Below are 8,973 nucleotides of genomic sequence, written 5' to 3'. Positions count from 1 at the left end.
ACAGGCTGAGAACTGCTACTCTAGAGGAAGTCAGAGGAAGAAGAAGGATACCTATAGGTGAGGGGTTCAGTACATACCGAGGCTGTCCCTCTCTACCTCTCACCTCTGGCCTTCATCTTTTCCATCATCTTATGACGTAACACAAGGTCCTGGGCAGCTGCGCTCACCGAACTTTGGACTCCCAGCCTCTGAAACCAGATTGTTTCCTTTCTAAATGACCTAGTCTCAAGGGTTGTGGTGTATCAGCGGATAACAGACAACACAGGAGCCAGCCACAGCTGTTCTGAAAGACAGTGGCTGTGTTCCTGTCACGGGTCTGGGGTCCAGCCAGGCAGAGGCCAGAGAGTGAGGCGCCATGAAGCTGTACAGACTCCGTGTCCTTGACAAAAGCCAGCCCAAAGCGGTGCTGCTCAAATCACATACGACATGTCTTCCTTCGGTTTCTTCCAGAGGTCCAGTGTTCAGGAATTCATGACCTTTATGATTCAATTGTGGAACATTCTGCAGAAGGGCAGCAGAGCCTCTGTCAAGGAACAGGAGTATCTTTGTCATGTCTACATCTGGAGTGACAGTCTTGCAGGTGTGGTCATTGCTGACAGCAAATATTCTTCCAGAGTGGTCTTTACCTTGCTGGAGAAAGGTACTAGATGAATTCTCCAAGCAGGTTGATAGGATAGCCTGGCCAATAGAATCTCCTGCTATAATCCAGCACACAGCCCTGGATGGTCACCTTAGTAGATATCAGAACCCCTGAGAAGCTGAACTAGAGGAGACCAAAATCATTCTGCATAGCAACATGGAGTCTTTGTTAGAATGAGGTGAGAAGCTTGATGACTTGGTATCCAAATCAGAAGTTCTGGGAATCAGTTGAAAGCCTTCTAAAAAACTACCCAGAGGGGTTGGGGTTTTAGCAAGCGCAAGACCCTGGGTTCAGTCTTCAGCTCTGGGAAAAAAACAAAAACAACAACAACAACAACAAAAAACCCTACCTGGAAACAATACTCATGCTATGTAATCATGTGACATAGCCCACAGAGGCAGGCACTGGATCTCCATGTCACAACAGAACTACAGCCCCTGAAGATAAAGGGATACCCTAGAAGAAGACCTGGAGCCAGGCTGACTGGCTGCTCTTATTTTGAAGTTCTCAGGAGAAGTGAAGGAATGACTTCAGGGTGGGAACATTGACGTTCATACGTGTGGTTGTGACTTTGGGAAAGAATCTGAGGTGCTCAAATATGTAATGTTGGGAAAAGGAACCATAAACTCTAAGTGGCTCTTGAAAGAGAGAGAGAGAGGGAGAACACAGTATTGTCCCACTTGTCATCATCATAACTTTATGCTCCATCAGGCAATAACTCGTCCTTTAGTCCTTTATGGAGATGTGAAAACTGAAATACAAAAAGATGCTGAGGTGCCCGAGTCCATGCAGTTAATTACTTTCAACATGGAACTGAGAACAAAGCAACTAAACAGGTACATTGAGGTTATTGTTAATAATTCATGTAACCTCTACTTTCATAAATTAAATTAGTATCCTAAGAGAATAGCCAGTACTTGTTTTATTTTTCCAAGTCATAGGACTTGAAAGCAGATAGAGGACCTGTAAGAGTTAAGGGCCTGATCTCAATAATAGCTCTACAAATTATCACTTAATGTGTTCTCTTTTAAGAAATATCTGGCTGGGCGGTGGTGGTGCATGCCTTTAATCCCAGCACTCGGGAGGCTGAGGCAGAAAGATCTCTGTGAGTTCGAGGCCAGCCTGGGCTACCGAGTGAGTTCCAGGAGAGGCGCAAAGCTACACAGAGAAACCCTGTCTCGGGGAAAAAAAAAAGAAAAAGAAAGAAAAAGAAAAGAAAAGAAATATCGGTTTGGTTTTGTTATTGGTACTTCCCTCTTCATTAATATCCAAAATTAAAGACAAGATGTGGCCTTAGGTAATGGTATAATTTGCTTAAATATAGAATTGGTAACGTACTGACATTTAGACATTTGTGACTAATGTCTTTCGTTATACATAGCTAAATTAATTCATTAAAATCTGTGTTGGCCAACCAATTCATGGCATCTTTGCAATATATGTGTCTGATATGGGTGTCAAAGCACAGATTATAATTTATTTCTGTAACAAGAATATGTTTTTAGATATTTTTTACTACGGAGAAAGCACAGCCAAACTTGTATTAGTTGGTGTGGTGGTTTGAAAAGGTATGGCCCCCATAGACTCATGTATTTGAATACTTTACCCATAGGGAGTGGCACTATTAGGAGGTGTGTCCTTGGAGTAGGTGTGTCCTTGTTGGAGGAGGTGTGTCACTGTGAGGGTGGACTTTAAAGTCTCATATATGCTCAAGCTATGCCCAGTACAGTCTTTCCTTCTGTTGCCTGCGAATCAAGATGTAGGACTCTCAGCTCCTTCTCCAGCACCATGTCTGCCTGCATGCTGCCATGTCCCACCATGATGATAATGGACTGAACCTCTGAAACTGTAAGCCACGCAATTAAATGTTTTCCTTTATAAGAGTTGCCATGATCATGGTGTCTATTCACAGTAAACCTTTTAATGCATCTGTTTTTAGTATCTGTATTTTTGAAATCACTCTATTTTGAGGGAGTCAATCTCGGTTATATTGAAAAATTATGAAGTTAATACAGAGGGTCCTTGTGGATCCCATATCTGGTTTCCAGTGTTACTAACAAGTATGATATACTATTATTCGCTAAAAGCACATGTTTCCATTTAGTTTTGTTTTCCTCAGTTCTTATCTAATGTCCTTTTTTTGGTTCTGGACTCCACCTGAGATACCATGCCCACTCAGTTGCTGTATCTCCTTGCTGTGTTTCTTAGGCTCTCTCTGTTTTGATGGCCTTGATGTTTTCAAGTACTGGCCAGTATTTTGTAGAATATCTCTCTACCGAGATTTATCTTAACTTTTTCTCATCATTAGAGTGTGTTATGGGCACCTGTGACAGGTGAGGATCCCAGAGGCAAAGTGCCATTTTTATGCAATATCTCACAGGTAACTGGTTTCAAAATGGCTTCTCGCTGTTGAAGTCAACCTTGATCATCTGACTGAGGTAGTGTTGGACAGTTTCTTATTGTAAAGCTGTTTTTTTTTTTCTTTATTTCTACAGTAGTCTTTGCCCTCCAAAAAAGGTCACTATTTTGGTTCTTGTATAAGAAGAGAAGAGTTATTTACTTTTAAAAATGCAAACAAACTGTAACTTGGAGTTTTGAAAGCATGCACAGTTAAATAAAATAAAGCCGGGTAAGTTGAGGCATCATTAAGCAGTATAGTTGGGATACTGTTCTAAAAATCTTTGTAGAGAATTTCTCTGTATGATACATTTGGAATGTATCCCCATGCTTCAGACTTGGCAAGCCTTTATTCACCTGGCACTATACTGGATCCTGGGAACACGCATGTTGAAAATCTCTTATGTCCCAAGAGGATAAAATTACCACATAAAACTCATCCTCATTTCTCTTGTCATGGTATCTGGAATATCTGCAGATTCAGACAAATCTTTTAGAACTATACTCATTATCAAATATGTGGAACAATACACGATTATTGAGGAAAGGAATGAACATTCTTTTAAAAATCATACTTTTTGTTTCAGGAAAATATGGAGGTGGTTCCTTAGAGGCAGAATTTCCTTGGATTTTTTCTAGGAAGTAAAATGCACACAGGATATTATAAATGTCACCTGCTGGTTTTATCCTGACCTTCTTCTACTACTGAAAGGACCTCAAAAGCATTCGAGGACAGGGGCTCTAGCACTACCCTAACCCTTATCCTGGCTAAAGCATCCTTGTCTAAAAGTGTTCAGAATCCTTTAGCCAAATGAACTTAAATAATACAAACCCATTAGCTCATCCATCAGAAAACCCTGACGTATTTAGTGATGGTGGCGTGTGGGTGCAGCTCTTTACCAATGTCATCAGTGGATGCCATTTGTCACTCAGTCATTGTCAGTATCCTGGGATTATGTTCAGACTTGTAACATGTTAATAGCCATTCCAAGCACTGGGTATAGACACCGTCAAGTTCAGAGGCAGTTGGAGGATGGGTTTGAACTCCGACAGCTTATCCAAACCATCCCATCTTCCCTTCATGGGTAAGAACTACGTTCCTAGACCACATAATCAACTCCATAGACGGTAAAACTGTAATATCACAAATGACTCAGGCCAATTGCGGTTGACCCTTGAGCTAGGGATTACCTAGCCTGCAGAGAAGATGATTCTCAACAGAATGAGGTTCTTGATGAAAGACAATAGATCTAACAGAGTGCTAGAAAAGTCAAAAGTATGTGTCCGTGTGGTCTTATCCTGTAGTGGGTAGCCATCCCAGCCTTGGCCTGTAAGTTCCAATTCCCATTGAGGCTTCGGTAATGGTCACGCCCACAAGGCGGGGCTGAGGGAGGGCGCTGAACACCCAGGATCAAGAGGAGAGGCTACTCTTGGTTCCGGGACCCTGGACGCTGGAGGTAGACCAAGCAGAGTTCTCCAGAGAACACCGCTGGACTTCGCCATCCCTTTCCCAGACCCTACAACCTATCCCTTCATTTGTAAGTTACCCCACAAAATAAACCTCCCTTTTAACTACGTGGAGTGGCCTTAATAATTTCACCAATATTATCCACTTGATCCCTGGATCTCAAAACACCAGTGGAACCCTTTCTTCCATGCTATTATTTTCAGTTGATTCTACCAGACTAAGCCTTCCTTAGGGGAACACTTTAAAAAAATAAATACATAAATAAAAATAAAAAAAAAATCCTTTCACTTCTAAGTTACTCCAACTATGTATGAATTCGTCATTATGTAGGCTGTATTCATCCTATTTTCCACATGAAATAAAGCCAATACATTTTCACCACCTTGACAGAGCTGGCCTATGTAGTCAAGGATAACCTTGACCTCTTAATTCCCCTGCCTTAGCCTTCCAAGTGTTGGGACTACAAGCCTGTGCCATCATGCCGGCTTAAAAAGCCCACTGTCTTCACAGTGTTAATCAAGTATACCTTCCAGTTAGACGGTCAGCTTGTTTCTAAGCACAGCTGGAAAGCTGATTCTAAATGAGGTGATTTATTATTACTAGATTTTGAATGCTAAATTTTGTTCTAAATTCATAATCTTGTGCAAAGCAGAATTTACTATCTTTATTGTAAACACCCATGATATGTCTGACGGGGGGATGGGGGGGACACGGACGACGGAGGGGGCCCTGATTCTAGAACTAAGGAAATGACAACATGTAATGTTTGGGCTGGAGAGATGGTTCAGCAGTTAAGAGCCTTTGCTACCTTTCCAGAGGACCTGGGTTCAGTTCCCAGCACCCACATGGGTGGCTCACAACCACTTCTAACTCAAGCTCCATGAGATCCGATGTCCTCATCTGGTCTAGTGGGCCACTTTCATCTACATGGTGCACACACCTACCTACACTCAGGTAGGTACAGATGCATGATAAAGTAAAATTAAGTGAATAAATGAATGAATTAAAATTAAATTTTTAAATTAAATTTTAAAATGAAATAAATTTATTGCATTTTTTTACAAATGCAGTATTTTTTATTTTATTCAAGATTTAGTGGAATTAGGGGTGGAATTCAAGAACTCCTCAACTCTGATTTTTTTTTTTTAACAGAAAAACATTGATAGTTTTGAAATGACTGGCCATTCCCCTACTCGACATCTTCCAAAGCAAATAGGAAACACAGCTGAAGAGAACCAGCATCTTCTGTCCCCTTGTTTTAAACTGTGTCTCCTGGTAAGTCACCAAGCTGGTCAACACTTGGTACCAGCCAGCAGCTCGGACACCCTGAGCAGTCAATGGCTGATACAGGATTGCTGTACAGGAAACACCAATGGCAATGTGGTAGGAGAGCCAGCGGTAATGAACCAGAACGGGGACAGACGTTTAGTAACTCCAGAGCGTTCCTGTGGGGCTGTTTATGAGAGACAGAGAAAGTAAGTAAAGAGCAAATCTGTGAAGGAAACCAGGGCCTGCTTACAGTGTTCCTGGAAGGCTGCTGGTTTAAACCCAGTTTACACTCCATACTGTTTTCTGATTTTCTGCCTTTTTCTTAATGATGTTTGCAAAGTCTGGAGTTTCTCTTAGTAACAGCCCTCTGCCTCCCGATACACAGTGACGGTTATTTTTGCTTCCACTCATTTTAGTTCATAAGCCTGACTCTGAGTGGAGATTATTTTAGGCCCAGGCTTCCTCTCTCATGCTTCTTGGTGTTTGATTTATCACAATTTCAGTAATCACGGAATTAAGAATTACAGTAAATATTGATCTACCGCCAATCCTAAGAGACCAGTGTCTTACGTTTATAATCAACTCCACTCTTTCTTGAAAACTGCTTTACTAATAAGAGAAGGAGAACATTCGGCTTGTCCCCGTGCCCACCCTAAGCCCTAGCCCATGCTGACTGTTGCTCGGTTTCTTCTAGTTATGTCTCCATTTGAAGGGTTAATATCCTTTATTCTTTCCTTTTTTACTGAAACTTTTTTTCATAAAATATGTTCTGATCACCCTTTTCCCTTCATCCGACTCCTCCCAGATCTACCCAACCCACCCAACTCCATGTGTCCTTTTTTCTCTCTCTTTAGAAAACAGACAGGTAACACACATAAAGAATCTCTATTTCTCTCTCTCTCTCTCTCTCTCTCTCTCTCTCTCTCTCTCTCTCTTTCACACACACACACACACACACACACACACACACACACACACACACACTGAGTCAAAAATCTACAAAACTGCCATTGAGTTCCTTTTGCTTTGTCTGATCCCTCTGGGGCATGAGGCTGCCCTGGAGTATAGTTAATACATACCCAGTGAGACTCCATTGGCGACAACTAATTTTTCCTTTGTAAGTGGGTGTCAATTGCTGGTAGTTTCTTGGTAGGGGCCAAATCCACATCCACTTTCCCTCTCAGCACTGGGACCCTCTGGCTTGAACTTGTGCAAACCCTCTGCAAGCTGCCACAGTCACTTTGAGTTCCTATATGAATCAGTTGTGATGTGTGGAGGGCGCTGTTTCCTCGGTGTCTTCCGTCACTTCCGCCTCTTACAATCTTTCTTCCTCTTCTGCATGGATCCATGAAAGGAGGAGTTTGGTGAAAACATCCCATTTAGCACTGAGTGTTCCCAAATCTCTCATTTCTGCATAGTCCAGTTGTGGGTCTCTGGGTTAGTTCCTATCTCCTACAAGAGGAATTGTCTTCTTTTTATTTTTAATCTATATGATAGTTCCACTCTGTGTCCTACATGCTAAGGATATGGGGATAGACATGTCACATCATGAATGTTAACGTGATCTGTATATAACATTTAAGCAGTATTCATCTATTACACCCTTGCCCATACTCCAAGCATCTATGCTGTTCTAGGAGACATGAGAACTGAATCACCAGGATCAGAACAAAAGACTTAAGTTTGATTATTAACTAAATTAATTAACTTTGATGGTTTTATGAGAGAATGTGTAGCTCAAATTTTAATTGGTCTTAATAATAACAATCTGGAGTCAGATTTAGGGAAAATGCTGAAAGATCATAGAAGTAAGGAACAGCCAACATCACCTCTTACCTCCACAACTCCTCAGATCGAAAAGGGGTCAAGTTCCTGTCTCCTCCTGCCTTATATTCCTGTCTCCACCTCCCTACTGCTGGGATTAAAGGTGTGAACTTCCACCCCCTGGCTCTGTTTCTCTTTTAGACTGGATCAATCTTGTGAAGCCCAGGGTGGCCTTGAACTCTTGATCTTCCTGTTTCTTCTTCCTAAGTGCTGGGGTTAAAGGTGTTTATCACCACTGTCTGGCCTCTATGGTTAATTCGTGGCTAGCTCTGCCCTCTGATCACCAGGCAAGCTTTATTGGTCAGAACACAAACAAAATATCATACAACAAGAAACCCTGACTTACCTTGGGAACATTTGCTTCATAGTAAAGTCAGATTATCAGTAGTCATCTCAAGGACTATTTTGCTATCAAATGAGATAGTTGGCATGAAAGTGGACATTATTATTATCATAAAGTATATAAGGATAAGGGGAATATTTTTGGGTGTTTTAGGGAATGCAAAACACACAGAAAAAAAAATAAAGCAAATTAATAGATGGCTTTATTCAGGCAAAAATATGCAACAGGTCGATGCCAGTTTCCAGGTCACATCCCCTCAGCCTAGATGTTAACTGAGTTCAGCTAGCTATTTGCTCACTCCAGTAATTCTCCTATGCATGCTTGTCTGAGGGTGCTCGGGGAGTTAATTTTTCAGGAAGCAAGTCTCAAGTAAAGGATGGTTATTAATAATTAAAAATCACCTGTGCTTCCTATTGTCTTATCGGGACAGGTTTGGAAGTGCCTTACCCAGCCTCTCACAGCATCCACAGTGACCCTGAACCCAGTTGCAATAGCAGTAACCGGAATGTAAACCTGAATCACCTCCCAGACAGACTAACACTCAACTCCTTATCTCAGAACCTGCTTTTGAGCAAAACACAAGACATATTGTTTTTTAAATGTGTGTGTGTGTGTGTGTGTGTGTGTGTGTGTGTGTGTGTGTGTCTGTGTCTGTGTGTGTGTCTGTGTGTGTCTGTGTGTGTCTGTGTACATATGCACCTGAGTGCAGGTCCCAACAGAGTCCAGAAGAGGGCTAGAAGATCTCCTGGAGCTGCCATTACAAACAAGTACCAGCTGCTGATATGAATGCCGGGAACTGAACTCCAGTCTTCTGTAAGAATACCACACCCTTCCGACCTCTGAGACCTATCTCTCCAGCGCCATGTTTTTTCTACTTTAGACTCTGCCATAGTGATCTGTACGATTTGCTTTTACAGATGTGCGTTGGTAATGGTTCACCTCCTGTCCCAGTCTTTGCTTTCATCCTTCTATTTTAAAATGTTTCTATTTGTAAAGTATGAGAAATTAAGGAGCAGGACAGGAAGAAGAGGA

The 8,973-nt window shown here is 41.8% G+C and overlaps 1 pseudogene; it reads left to right on the top strand.

Moving 5' to 3' along the window:
* The first annotated feature begins 355 nt into the window (after positions 1-355).
* LOC118570687 lies at positions 356-6,846 on the top strand (annotated as a pseudogene).
* The last annotated feature ends 2,127 nt before the right edge of the window (positions 6,847-8,973 follow it).

The sequence above is a fragment of the Onychomys torridus genome, chromosome 19 (genome assembly GCF_903995425.1).
Source record: "Onychomys torridus chromosome 19, mOncTor1.1, whole genome shotgun sequence".
Lineage (NCBI taxonomy): Eukaryota > Metazoa > Chordata > Mammalia > Rodentia > Cricetidae > Onychomys > Onychomys torridus.
Note: the sequence above shows the minus strand (reverse complement) of the source record. Positions and strands in the feature narration are given on the sequence as shown.